Genomic DNA, 14,190 nt, shown 5'->3' on the forward strand with positions numbered 1-14,190 from the left:
GAGGCGTATTCCAGCAGCAAACCACTGTATTGAGAATTGGACCCCCGCTGAAGGAATCAGAGAAAGAACTGGAAGAGCTTGAAGGGGCTCGAGACCCCATATGTACAACAATGCCAAGCAACCAGAGCTTCCAGGTACTAAGCCACTACCTAAAGACTATACATGGACTGACCCTGGACTCTGACCTCATAGGTAGCAATGAATATCCTAGTAAGATCACCAGTGGAAGGGGAAGCCCTGGGTCCAGCTAAGACTGAACCCCCAGTGAACTAGATTGTTGGGGGGAGGGCTGCAAGGGGGGATGGGGAGGGGAACATCCATAAAGAAGGGGAGGGGGGAGGGGGATGTTTGCCCGGAAACTGGGAAAGGGAATAACACTCGAAATGTATATAAGAAATACTCAAGTTAATAAAAAAAAAAAAAAACAAAACAAAAAAAACTGTAGGTTTCTTTCCTCTGTCTCTCCTTTTTCTTCCTCTTCTTTCTCTCAGTCTGTCTTTTAACAGTCATTTACCAGCATGGGGAAATGTTTTCCTTTGATATTAAATATCAATAACTTAGAGTACATAGTGATGACTCTTCATGAAGAATGAAGATGCCCCTTATATCTTCCCCCTTGGCCCATTCCCAATTAGCATTAATTTTATTAGTCTGAAAAATATCCACTGCATGAGTAGTTGATTGAAGCCATTTAATTTCTCCAGAGAGCATTAAGCAATTTTCTTTTAAGACCTGAAATCTCATAGATATAAATACAGCTAAAATATAAGATAATGTGGTATTGTGATTTATAATGTTAAATATACAGTTGGCTACACTTCTCTTCCTAGACCTGAAACTTACAGAATCTCTAGGGACTAAGAGTCACAGATTTGACTCTGGTAAGGTGACTTACAGGAGGGGAACACAGATGGGGTCTACTCACCAGAAAGCTTTGTGGGCAAAGTTTCGTTATTTCAGCCACCCCTCTCTGGAGAAGCTGAAGAATGGTTAAGGTGATCACTGAATTAGTTAGATTTCTTGTTGCTGTAAGCAAATTAACTTAAAAGAGGACCTCTTTCTTTTGGATTATGATTTCAGAGGTTTCACTACATGACAGATTAGCTTCTTTACTGTAGGCCTGAGGTAAGGCAGATCACCACATAGAGCCTCTGCTCACCTCCTGGCTGTTAAATTCCAAGAATCAAGAAGTAGCCAGTGAAAGATCAAGACCCTAAGGACATCAGTAATGTGCTTCCTTCAACTGGGCCCCAATCCTAAAATATCCAGCATGCATAAAACTTGTCCTTCTCACTAGGGGCTACCTTTTCACCATGTGAGCCTGAAGGGGGTGCATTCATAGTGAGATTGTTAGGGGACAGTTTCCTGAGTCCAGCCATCTCAGGAACAAGTTCCATTTTGCTGGCAGGCCCAAAACTGAGTTCATGTTCCCAAGTCCCAGAATCAGCTCCTAAGCTGCTTCTTCAGGTGTTTCATGTCTGTTAACCAGGAAGGGATGTAAAGAGGGAAGATGCTGTTATCCTGTTATCTAAGGCACACACGTCATAAATGTGCTGTCTGTCTTGGATGAATTGACTATGGGCAGCTTGCCCTCTCCTTTATTCCTTAATCATTCTAAATTCTAGACCAGGGTCCATGAGGGGACCTGATTGTGAAAGCTGGCTCAAGGACCCTGAAACCAGGTGACCCAGGTAAAACCTAGTCACTAACATTAACTTCCTTGCTTAACCCTTTGTGTCAAAATATGATTGGTCAATGCAACAGTCCACCCTGTGCCCCCTTGTTTTGTATTCTCACCCTATAAAAACATACACTCTCCCTTTGGACTGTGGTTCAGATATCGAACTGGCAACCTCCCTGCATGCACAGAATATAAAGCTTTCCTTTTTAAACTCCTGTCTCTGAAGTGAGTTTTCTCAGCTTCCAACAGGAACCCAACAAAACCACAATAATCACTAATGGCCAGTTACGCGATCAATCAGGCCTGTACAATAAAGTCTCCATCAAATCACAAAAGAACAGAGTTTGTAGAGCTTTTAAGTTAACCACATACTAGGAGGGTGGGACACCCCAACTCCACAGGGGACAAGGATCATGCCAGGGGCCTTTCTAGGCATTGCCATTCATAGGTCTTTCTCTGACCATTCATCAATATCCTTCATTACGCTCTTTTGAAACTGCTGATAGAGGTAATGAAAGTGTTACCTGGAGTTTCAGGATCAACTCTAACAAGTTCATTGAACCTTAGTAGGGCTGATGGGAATATGGAGTTTTAGTTCACTCATCAGAAATGCAGGCTATCTTATGCTTCTGATTGGTGTCTGACATAAGATTTCTCAGGCTATATAACTACAAAGGATAGCAATTGTGAAGAGATTTCTAAGGATTGCTTCCAACTGGGACTTCTAACTGAGTGGTATATAGCCACCAACAGACTGATTACCCTATAACTGTAAAACCTGATTATTGAATGCTTAGAAATGTCCCCCGTCATAATGGACAACACAAAAGAGCTGCCTGAACTCTGTTAAAGAAAATTCATTCGATGACAATTTTAAAGCACAGTCAGAGGAGACTTCGTTCAGGAAAATCACAATAGGTATAAGAGCCGAGGCAATGGGATTTTGCAGTGATGGAGAGCTTGTGCTCATCTCTGAATACAGCAAAAGCCAGTGGAAATCTAAAGCCAAGGGGCAGGGTCAATGGATGGAGTTGCTAAGAAAACACTTTCAGAGTACTGGAGAACTGATTAGAACAATCTAGGAAAACTCCTGTTGTACTAAAGATAAATCAGAATGGTCTGCCATCACTTAGGGCAGTGGTTCTCAACCAATAAGCCATAATGCCTATGGGGGCTTGCATACCAGATATCTTGCATATCAGGTATTTACATTACAATTCATAACAGTATCAAAAATTACAATTATGAAGTAGGAAAGAAAATAATTTTGTAGTTGGGGGGTCATCACAAGATGAGGAACTATATTAAAGGGGCACAACATTAAGAAAGTCAAGGACCACTGTTTTAGACAGACAATAAAAGGTGAAGAACAAGATCAGATATCAAGATTATGGGGAGATGGGGAGATGGAAAAAGAGAGTGAGGAGAGAGGGAGTCGTCTTGGGGTTTTACTGCTGTGCACAGACACCATGCACAAGGCTAGTCTTTTTTTTTTACTGGATATTTTCTTTATTTACATTTCAATTGTTATTCCCTTTCCCAGTTTCCCCTCCAGAAAACTCCTATCCCATCTCCATTTCCCATGCTTCTATGAGGGTGCTCCCCCACCTACCCGCCCACTCCCTCCCACCTCTCTGCCCTGGCATTCCCCTAAACTGGAGCATCAAGCCTTCACACTGGTCATCAAAGGCATCTCCTCCCATTGATGCCCAACAAGGCCATCCTCTGCTACATATGCAATTGGAGCCATGGGCCACTCATGTGTACTCTTTGGTTGGTGGTTTAGTCCCTGGGAGCTCTGGGGTGTCTGGTTGGTTGATATTGTTGTTCTTCTAATGGGGTTGCTACTTTAGTCCTTTCTTTAATTCCCCCACTGGGGCCCCTGTTCTCAGTCTGATGGTTAGCTGCAAGCATCCTCGTCTGTATCAGTAAGGTTCTGGCAAAACCTCTCAGGAGACAACTATATCAGACTCCTGTCAGCATTCACTTCTTGGCATCTACAATAGTGTCTGGGTTTGGTGACTGTATGTGGGATGGATCCACAGGTGTGGCAGTCTCAGTCTTATAAAGGCAAACATTTAATCAGGGCTGGTATACAGGTTCAAAGATTCAGTCCATTATCATTAAGGCAGGAGCATACCAGTGTCCAGGAAGATGTGGGGCTGGAGGAGCTGAGAATTTCACCTCTTTTTCCAAAGGCAGCTGAAAGACTGACTTCCAGGCAGCTAGGATGGGGGTCTTAAAGCTCATACCCACAGTGACACACTTCCTCCAACAAGGCCACGCCTTCTTCAACAAAGACACATCTCTAAATAGTGCCACTCTGTCAGCCAAGCATATTCAAACCACCACAGGGGTCTTGGTTCTTGGATCAGCAAGCCTGTTTCCTAAAACTGGGTTCCACAAACAAGTGTACAGTTAGCCCTTGGGTAAATGTTCTGACTAAAATATGGGCTTGCACACTATCTATGTGTGTGCCCAACTTGCCAGACTGTACTGTGTGCAGATACAATTGCCTTTGGTTTTGTATCTGAAATTTTTTAAATTGAGAGGAAAGTCGGAACCCATTGAGGTCAAAGCAGTGGGCACCATGTGGTAGACGCGAAACAAAAAAAGGTGGGAAGTCCTGTTTCCATGGTGACCACTTATTTAACACAGTATAGTTTGTCCAACTCTTTTGTAAAGAAGCCCTGTGCCCCTCAATGCATGATGCCAACAAAATAGATGGTGGAATGAACAAGACTGACTCACAAGGCAAGACAGGACCATAAAAATAATGACTGCTTGTGTAGGAATCCTAGGACTGTCGCCGATGGGTGCTGAGGGTACCTGGAAGAGAATGGGGGACAACAGACACGAAGAAGGACGCCAAGACAAGAGTCTGATCAAGGCGACAATTTTATTTTTCCCAAGGCTGAATTTATACCATAACAGGGGTAACAGAGGGAGGGGAAAGTGTAAAACATTTACACAGGCCAAGGACACAATATTCGTGTGGTCAGGGAATCAGGCTGATGTTGACAGGATGTCAGAAAGGTCACAGGTTTGTCATATCTATTAGTCAGCAGGATGTTGGTTTTTCAGAAAGGTTACAGGTCATCACATTGGGTATCGACATCAGATGTATTTCTCAGAAAGAGAACTTTATCATATTATTATTTATCTTGACCACCAGATTTGTATTAGTCTTCTGCAGCTGGCTGGGGATTTTCCATGAACCCAGATCTACCTGTCACTGCCTCCCATGTGCTGAGATCAAAGGCATGTGCCACCACATTGGGCTTTTAAAGGTCTTTTTACATTACAAGCATATTAAAATTTAAATGTTTTTACACATAAAATACATACTTTATATATAGTTTTTTGGTGTTCTTATATTTCAATTGTAGTAAGACAATATGCTTTTTACGTTTCTACATGTCTAATTTGTCACTTTGTAACATATTTCTTTCCCAAAACTGGACTTCTGATTCTATTGGATAATTAATTTCTTCAATAACCTTTCAAGCAGAATGGGAGATGATAAATTTACATTCATTATGTGATTAATTTAGACTGTTATGTAAGGCATCAACAAAACATTATTAAAAATATGTATGAGATGGGTCTTTTGTATTGAAATTTTAAATGGAAAAGTTGATAATTGGACATTTTCAGAATAACAAAGGTAAAACTGATCGGCATTGAGACCACTGACAAAAAAGTGTCAAAGACAGAGAGTCACTGGGCTAGGGATAGCTCAAGAGGAAGGAGTGCTGTGCCAGGAAGCGTTTGTGAACCCCAGAAGGCCACCAAGGAGCAATTTCCAATGTAATAGCATTAGGGTCTCTTTATCACAGGCTCAGGCTGGGATGGCAAGGGCAGTCTCAAACTCTTAGCAGGACGAATTCTCATAGAAAAATAGGAGGACATGAGGGTGGTGGGGGGGGGTTGTCTGGTCTAACAAGCATCTAATAGAATGACTATAAACTGCCCCGTGGGTGCTCTGAAGCAAGGCTGAACACAATCACAAATGGTCTGAAAGTACATCTGAAACCATCAGACTAATGTTTGATTAACTGTTGCTAGGAAATCGCTAGGGAATAACTCTGGCCAAGGACAAGCTGTGGGGTCCTTCCTGGCACCTGGGTGCAGCTTGGGTTCTGCTGCAGGTCCTCAGGCTTTTTTTGCCGTTAAGATGGAGGCCAGTCGGGGTTGGAGAGATGGCTCAGTGGTTAAGAGCACTGACTGCTTTTCCAAAGGATCTGAGTTCAATTCCCAGCAACTACATGGTGGCTCACAACCATGTGTAATCTGATATGATGCCCTCTACTGTTGTGTCTGAAGACAGCTACAGTGCACTGATATGCATAAAATAAATAAATCTTTTAAAAATAAGATGGAGGCCGAACTCAAGATGGAGTAGGTTTAGCCTCTCAGGAGTAACCCCACCATTGTGGGTCACAGGCTACGTCAGCTCCAGATAAAGGTCCCCAAGCAACTCTTGTGAGAAGCAGTGATTTACCTTTCTTAGTCTCTAGGCACGTTATTAGGACTGTTTTATAACTTGCAGCCTACAGCAGTTTACCTCACACCTGATAATCAAACCATCAGTTGGAAATACAGCAATAACACTAGACCAAAGCCAGGTTTACTGTGCTATCCTCAACCACTCAGTGAGTATTCTCAAATTCACATTCCATTTTTCTTTACACTGAGAGAGTGGCTAACTGTGTCCCAGGTGCCATTCTCTTTTAGTTGTTTGCTCTTAACTAATCTGATTGGCCAAAGACAAAGGAACCTTTACTATGAACAGATGAATCAGCAAGCAGTCCTTGCCTGAAGAATTCATAGTTTGATAAGAAATGAACGAGGTCACAGACAATGACGAGACCAAAACAAACCAGTCAGAGTTGATTTGATAAGTAATTATATGTATTATATATACATATAATATATAATATATATAACTACAATAAATTATAATTATATAATTACATGTGTATATGTATATACTGCATATATATGTATATACAATATATAATATATTAGATACAACACATATTATATATAACATATATATAACACATACATTTATATATGTATATACCATATATTACATATTCATTTAATATGTATGGCATGTGGATCCCTATTTACCACTGAGTAGCTGCGGATGTAGACATTTCTTACTAAACTAATCAAGTTTTTTTTTAAATTTAAAAACCATACAAACACTCATTCAAGAACTAAGATGCTACCCATGCTACACACACACACTCATACCCAAGTTACATAAAAAACACTTAGACTTCATGTGAATTATGCGCTGAATAGAATGTAATTGTGCTTTCTCTCACACATGTACACATAAGTATTAGATGAATGCATGCAACCATATTTCTATAACATATAAAGAAACTATGCAACAATAGAAATTCTAACTTCTTCTCTAGAGTCACAAAAAGTAACTGATGAAGCACATAAGAAGTCACGAGAGGAGATTAAATATATCAGTGACTTAACTTTATACTTATATGAAAACCACAGATTTCTATAGGTACAGTCCTATATAATATCATCTCAAATAAATTTTAGGACATATATTTATGTATTAGTAAAAGAATCTTAAAGTATTTGTACTTTACTAGTATTTTCCCTTGCTAACTTATAAAAGTAATATCAAATATGGAAAAGATTTTTATACAATAATTTCCATACATAATTATTCAGAATATAGAATATATAAAATTTGTAACAATCCTAGTAGAGTCTTATTATGACATGTTGAACGATTAGAATTGTTTTACATGTGTATATAAATATTCAGATTAAAAAAGGAAAATTCAGAATGAAAATTTAAATATATCCACTGTCTAATCTGTCTATATGATAATATCTCAATCACATAAAAGAATTTAAAAAGATATTCAAGAAGAGGGATATAAATCAATCACATAAACACACAGAGAGACCTCCCTATACAGTATACATATTTATAATCATTGTTAACATTTTCTGTGTATCTTTTTTGCTTTCTTTCTTTACTTTTCTCTGCAGTTATGGTTCATGCATATTTTTAGTTTTCAATAATAGTCTGAAATAAGTTTTGAAATTATGACACATAGATAAAAACATTCTATGTCAATTTCACTCACAAGTATACATTAAATAGCATGTAAATGAGGGATTAGAGGCATGGCTTAACACTTCAGAGTACTTCCTGCTCTCCCAAAAGATTCAAATTCAGTTCCCTGCATCCATGTTGGGTGGTTTGCAACCTCTTATAACTCCAGCTCCAGGGACTATGGTGATCTCTTCGGGGCTCTCTCTCTCTCCGCTGACAACTGTATACATGTTAAAAACACAGACCGATATGAACAAATGCTCAAAATAAATCGTAAAGACTGTAATTGAGGTATTATCAACTCGAGAAAAACACAAAGGAAAAAGCTGTATCTCTGGTATGTAGCCTCTATTTCAAGATGGATCATTTCAAGTTTGATTTAATCTAAGAAAGAGAATAATCCATCACTTACAGAACAAAATTTACTAGAAAATTTAAGCATAAATGTCTCATTTAATCACCAGGTAGTAGCTTCATTTTCTATAAACTAAACAAAGGAATGCTTATTATTATCATGACTATTCAATCCTAGACTTGAGATAGTAGCCAGTGAAGTAAGAAAATTATCTGTATGAACCAATCCTATAATTAATCCTAGCCATCTTTCGTGTTCACCTAGAAATGGTAGGTTGTTATGAACTCTTGTTTCTATATTTAATAAGGAGGTTTTCTAGACCCATAGAGCTGTCTCCACTTCTTTAACTTCTGTTATAAATCAAATGATTGCAGCCTAGCTTGCATCCCAACATTCCACCAAGACTGCTTGTATTTAAGCCATCAACTCCATCTCTTTTTCCAATATCTCAGGAATGCATTTCTTTACTATGCTGCCCAGGCTGGACTTAAACTTGTGTGCTTAAATGGTCCTCCCTCTATGGCCTCCAAATTATCTAAACTATAGGTACACAACCACACTCAGTTCTTAGCATCTCTCTATATGGTTCTTGGGCCTATGCAACATAACTCTTTTCTATTGTTCATCCATTTTCTCAGGATGCTATGCTAGCACTCTACCCATCTACATCTGACTCTGAATTCCACACTGATGAAGTCGGGTTGTAAACCTTTGCTACTCGACTTTCATTACTTTCCTACATTACCTTTCCTAATCTTATGGTTTTAAATTTTACCTGAAAGTGCATGAGTTCCAAGCATGTATATCCCAGAATGACTGTTCACCTGAGCTCCAGACCCTGTTGTCCAATTACCCACTTGGTATATTCGCATTGCTACCAACTAGGAATTTTTAATTGCGCATTTCCCGGTATGGAATCCTTGATCTTCCCTCTCATTTGACGAACTACCATTCTCCAATGTTTGTAATAATAAATCAGGTCTCAATCTACTGAGCTATCTGATTCAAAAACCAAGTGAATCCAAGACATTTCACCTTAGTATGTCTTCCCTGAATCCACCTCTCTTCATGGCATCAAGCCATCATCATCTCTCCACAGCCTTCTCCATTTCCCTTCATGTTTACCTGAAGCTTTTATCCACTTGCCTCAGAATTTTTTCTTCTTTACTCTGACTTCCCCAAAGCTCACAAATGAACTTCAGGTCCTCTGTGTAGCTCTTATTTCATCCTTATATTATTGTGGAGACACACACACACACACAGATACACACACACACACACACACACACACACACACAGACATGCACGCACACACGCATGCACTCGATTGGGTAACGAGAAAAAAAATGGGTCCTAGGTGTTCTACTACAATATCGAGATTGACCAGGAAAAAGGTAGAGTCTAATCAGCCTCATACTATTTGGCTTCTATTTACCTCTCTGAACACTCAGCCCTGCCAATTGGATCTGATTTCTGGTCTTTCCAGCTTCCAGCTGTTTATTCTGCAGAAAGCCCTTGAAACGGTTGAGTGCCCTGGCCTCCAGACTCAGCCTCTCTTCACACAGGCCTTGCTTGGCTGAACTGCCTATGGAATGGCTTTCTGTCACACCACATTCTTCTGCTTCTTTTGTGGCACCACAATCACAAGGCTTCTGTACTTGTTCCTTATTTATGAGCCATGTGTCTCTGCCTGATGTAGTTTCTGCAGCAAAGACATTTTGCCGTTTTCCACATCTAACACAGGATAGGAGCTCAAGAAGAGCTAAATAAAAATCGATAAAAACTAGCTGTTTTTTTCTCTCTTGCTTTCTTTGTATGTAGCTTTCTCAAACATACATCACACACATACAGTGAGAGACACAGATACACACACACACACACACACAAAATTAGGGATCAAGGAAAAAAATGAGTCTAACTAGATGTTCTACTACAATTTTGAGATTGGCTAGGGGAAAGGGAGAGACTAAATTCCTCTTCTTCGTCCCTTCTCTTTGCATATTTTTCCTATGGCTGGCACCTTGTGTCTATGGGACACTACACAACTATTCCAAGTCTCCTAACACTGAGGAAAGAGGAATGCTAGAACTGCCCTCCCAGCCTCCACAGGCTTCTTCTTAGAGGAAGCTTGCTGGCATATTCCTTTACTTGCTTCATGCTGGGCGGAGTAACCCAGGTGTTTTCTGTGCTCAGGAAAAACCTTCTGAAGCAGACCTTTGCAATCGCACCTTCCACTGCAGCCATGGCACAAGCACTGGAAATGAGCCTGGCTTCATCACACCACCTTATGATTAAACTAAAGAAAACACAGAACAAAAGCCACTCAGTGCCACTCAGTCTACGTCACGCCACCCCTGGGTTTGACTTGTCCTTGTCCTTGAGGGCGTGATTTAAAGTACATTTTTTTTTTCCTTCCCAAATGTGCATAAGGCAAGGTCAGCAGGCAATGTGGGTTTGCCTCCTTTCCCTACAAAGCTTCCTGTTTGTGAATTTTCCACAGATGTTTTCTGTTTGCTGCAGTGCAGCAGCGACTCGTTTCTAACAGCAAAGCAACTAGCTTGCCTAATGGCCAGGCAGCATCGTGGAAGAGCTCCAGCTAGTCAAAGAGGGAATGTGGTTATTGTAAACATTTATTCATCAGGCAGTAGGTCTCTTTAATCCCCCCTCTACCCAACTTTAATGCAAACCCCTCTCTGGCCTCTGACCAACCTGCTAGAACTTAAGAAGCAGTGAACTGGTGACACATCTGGGCTCTGGATGGCCCAGTCCTGTTCTGTGGATGAAGAACAGATCTGTCACTACATTTTCGCGTGCAGAGTTCAGAGGAGACCACACTTCTGGCTCTTCGGGCGCAGAAGGTAGAGGAGGATCTTTGCAATGGCCTGAGCTGCCTTCTAGATTACAAATAAAGTACAAAACATCCAGTTATATTCAAAAATCTAAAAAGTAATTTTCAGTGTAAGCTTATCTTTTGCAACATTGGAGATGTATTTAACTACTAAAGCCTCAAACCAACCAACCAAACAACCAACAAAACTAAAAGCACTGCATTGTTGATCAGAACTTGAGACTAACAGTACCCTGGCTTTTCTTCTCCCTGCCCCTGGGGTCTTCAGTCCGGGGCCTCTCTAGGCTTCTTATAGGGATGATTGTTTTCCCTGACTTGTTGGGATATGCTCTTGGAAGCTCAGAAAATGAGCTATCCCTCCCTCAGCTCCTTTCTCCCCAGGGGATCCAGGTGTGGATCCAGAGGAGTCTTTCATTTCATTTCTGGCAGTCACTTCTCAGCAGGGAGCCAGATTCTTCAGCCTTGGACCTCTGTGGGAGGGGCCAGGCAGCTCTGAGGCTTTAACTCTTTCTGATTGCTAGAATTCCATTCTAGAAGTTAGTCAATATCCCATGGATTCACTCGATTGCCTCCAGTATACAAGTAGCTACACAGACTCTCAGCCTAGCCACTCTCTGTTCAAGAGTGAATGCCCTGTTTCTATACACATCAGTGCTGATTTGTACCAAAGCCACAGTTGGAATTATCTCATTGCCAAGAGTAATACCGATGTGGCTGCTGGTCATCTAACATATCAGGGAACAGGGATCATATATCCCATCTCCAGGCTCTGACCTACCACATGGAGACTGAGCTGGAGTCGCATAGAAATTGGAGGAGCCTCAGAGCAGCCTGGATCCCTCCCTCCTACCCACTCCATTCTTAACGCTTACAGATGTGATCAAAGGCTGCGTTTGAAAGGCGAGTTCTCTAAGTAAAAGCAAGCTTGGTATCAACTGAGCTAGAATGGTCTCTGACTTCCCTGTCTCTGTATCCCAACAAAGCTTTCCCCAACCCATGTCCTTCGAGCTTTCCAATCATTGATATTACATCCCTTGGTTCCTCTTACCCAGCTCCACATGACAGGTTCCACTCACAACAGGACCAGTATCTCACAACCTCCAACTCCTCTACTCTGCTAAGGTCCTGGAGAGTAGGAAACTGTGTTCCTTACAAAAACCACACCAGGGTGTTGGCTGCAGCTTGACTTGATGGAAGTTCTTACTGTCTGAGGTTCACCTCTCACCAGTCTCTGCTGATGAACTCTTCCTGTTCAGAACCTGGAAGGAAAACAGCTTCCTCCAGAAAGATTGCCCCGACTTTTCCCGAGGAAATATCCTGTATATTATCACATCTCATTTGTCATCAATTATTCAGATGCCATTGGTCCTTCCACAGAGTATAAGCTTTGAGGACATTAGCCACCCTTCATCTTGGCAACAAAGCCCAATATCTCACATGCAACTGGAAACTCTACCCACAAGGAGACTGAGATAGAACTGGGAGATCCTCTGGCCAGCACAGTCACATGGTAAGACCTGCCTGAAGATTCTGCTCATTCACATTTGGATTAGGAACAGTGGCATGCTTAGTAGGTATATAAATGGACAAATTAACATGCTGTGCCTCACCCTTATCCTCTGTGAAATGGGGATATTTGACTTCCTCATAGGATCTGAGTAGAGATATAGGACTTTCTAGGGCAATGACCCTTCTTTACTCATCTGTCTCCACAGACACGTCATTACCTCTTTTTACCAGTTCTTGTCTGATAGCAGAATGGCATAGTGATTGAATCTTGATTTCATCAGGCATTGGTGGACTGTGGTTCCTTTGAATGCAAGTTTATATTTCTTAATCTGTAATTTGTCTCCTGGCATAGAAATGGGACCCCAGAAGTAAACACGACCACCTTGGCTAGTACCATCCCTCATCCAGGGCACTTCTGAAGGCTCCTGGGAACACGCTTGTGGCTGGAGTGGATGGGTGCAGAAAGGCAAGAGAGAACAAAGGGGACTGCTATCTATCTGAGAATACCTGTAGATTTCACATCTCACAGTTAGCGGTTGCTTGTCCTACCTCAGGGTCCAGGGTCTCAGTGGTTGTTCTCCTCCCAGGAACCAGTCAAAGTGTAGATTCTGCAGCTTACAGAGGTCTCTGGTGTGGGAAGGAAACATGTGGAGCTGAACTTTCCATGAGTTTCATCAATGTGGAAAACATTTGGCATGTGCTCGGGAAATAGGATTAAGTTACTTTTATCCTGTGTGGTTACTGATTACCTAAGACCCAAATAGTGGAGTGGGATTTAGGGACAATGACAATTTGGTTTTTTGGCATTGTGCCCAATGGTGCAGGTCTATGGGGGAACCCTAGGTAGGGACTTAGACTCTATGGCTTATCCCACCAACTCTCTGAGATCTTAAAGTTCATTGGGATAATATCCTGGTCTGTAATGGAAAGGTTCTTTGGAGCACAGTAAGTAGAGATTACTAGACAGGCTGTCTCCACCTGCATTTATAACAAGTTTTTCAGGTGACCGTGATCCTGGCCATCCTCCTGTCAGGCTCTGATCTCCATTTTGAGTTTCAAAATTCTTTGAAGGTCCAGGACTTATTCAGTGACCTCAGTGAGAGCAGAGACTAATAAGTTACATTAGACACCCATTTGCTAACAAGATGCCAAGGATCATTCATCCTGAAATTGGTGACTTCTCCAGGAATGAATTCTGCTTTAAAGCAGAAATGAATCCTCTCTCTCTAGTGTACTTTTGGTTTCCAGTAAAAGGAGGACAGTAGTGAGTAGAGAGAAGTTAGGAGTATGACAAGTCAATGAGTGGAAATCCAAAGTGGGAAAGGGACCCACGCTTGGGTCAGACTAGATTAGACGACAGACACAGAAGATAGAAATGAGCCTATTTCCTCAACTCATTTGGTCTGGGAATTGCTTTTATGAGGAAATGTGAGAACAAGTTATCATATCTATCCTTTCACACCATTTTCTTAAGCTCTACTACAAACATGGTAGATAAATAGATGCTCATTAAACTTTTTATGGCTAATAATAGTATTTAAACTAGTGGCTATAACAATAAAAAACAAAAACATTTAAATTTTTTATTCAACTTTTTATCAATTTCCTATTCCCCATTTCTTTCCCTCCAATTCTTCTCTTATCCCCCATTGTGCCATTCTCCCGAATATCACTATTCCCTCACAACTTCA

Source organism: Rattus norvegicus, chromosome 18 (genome assembly GCF_021556685.1).
Source record: "Rattus norvegicus strain SHRSP/BbbUtx chromosome 18, alternate assembly SHRSP_T2T, whole genome shotgun sequence".
NCBI lineage: Eukaryota > Metazoa > Chordata > Mammalia > Rodentia > Muridae > Rattus > Rattus norvegicus.